The following is a 1087-nucleotide window of genomic DNA, read 5'->3' on the forward strand; positions in this document are numbered from 1 at the left end:
TCAGAGTTGTTTTTATAGTTGCTGGTGGAACTTGCAGAAGGGAACCGTGTCTCTCTCCTCCATCTCCCATGCCTTCAGTTCAACAGAGAGGACCTGGAAGTCAATATCCCTGGCACTGGCATTAAGAGATACAACTCTGGCTTTGCCACCTGCTCTCCACTTCCGCCTGAGCACTGCTCCAGCTGCACGGAGCTCGCTCCGAGCTCCAGGCTCCTGCTAAGCTAGCGCCATCGTCGACTCCCTCCAACTGCCTTCATGATTACCTACCGAGATCTCATTAGCCACAAAGAGGTATCCTCTGACTTTTACAAAGATCCTGGAGATCAGGGACAGGCTGTGCCTTGAGGTGGAGGGGAAAAAGGTCAAGACTTGCCCATTAGTGAGAATGCCTCCGCTGAAGACCCCTAGGGTAAAGGTACAGAAGGCACAGTATTTGATGCTGTTGTTATCATCGTGAAACATCACTTGCCAGAAACCAGCTCCACAAAAGAAGCCTACAGGAAGTACATCAAAAATTACAAGAGAAGAGTCAAAGGCAAACGTGAAGAACAGAGACCGTAAAAAGTAAAATCTTTTATGACAGACTGCAGAACAAATCAAGCACATCCTTGCTAATTTCAAAAACTACCAGTTCATTACTTGTGAGGACATGAATCCAGATGGCATGCTGCCTCTACTGGACTACCATGAAGATGACGTGACCCCATATATGATTTTCTTTAAAGATAATTTAGAAACGGAAAAATGTTAACAGATTTGGCAATTGCTTTGGATCTATCACCTGTCATTATAACTGGCTGCCACTTGTCATCCACACAACACCATTGAAGACAAATGGGACTGATGTCACCTTGAGCACTTTATTTTGACCATGATTTATCTGGAGTGGAGGCATTGTTTTTGAGGAAAAAAAACCTATAGCATATATAGGTTGTCTAAAAATAAAATACATTTAAAGTTAAAAAGATACAACTCTGTGACCTAGACTGGAGCTGTCAGCTACCCCTCCCCAACCCACATATATACTCACATGGAGCTCCGCGAAAGAGAGAAGCAAAATTTCTTTAGAATTTTTTAGAGGTTTATT

At 43.4% G+C, this 1087-nt stretch overlaps 1 pseudogene; it reads left to right on the forward strand.

Annotated features, from left to right (window-relative positions):
• Positions 1-255: 255 nt before the first annotated feature.
• LOC100433883 (translationally-controlled tumor protein-like) lies at positions 256-751 on the forward strand (annotated as a pseudogene).
• The last annotated feature ends 336 nt before the right edge of the window (positions 752-1087 follow it).

The sequence above is a fragment of the Pongo abelii genome, chromosome 22, assembly GCF_028885655.2.
Source record: "Pongo abelii isolate AG06213 chromosome 22, NHGRI_mPonAbe1-v2.0_pri, whole genome shotgun sequence".
Lineage (NCBI taxonomy): Eukaryota > Metazoa > Chordata > Mammalia > Primates > Hominidae > Pongo > Pongo abelii.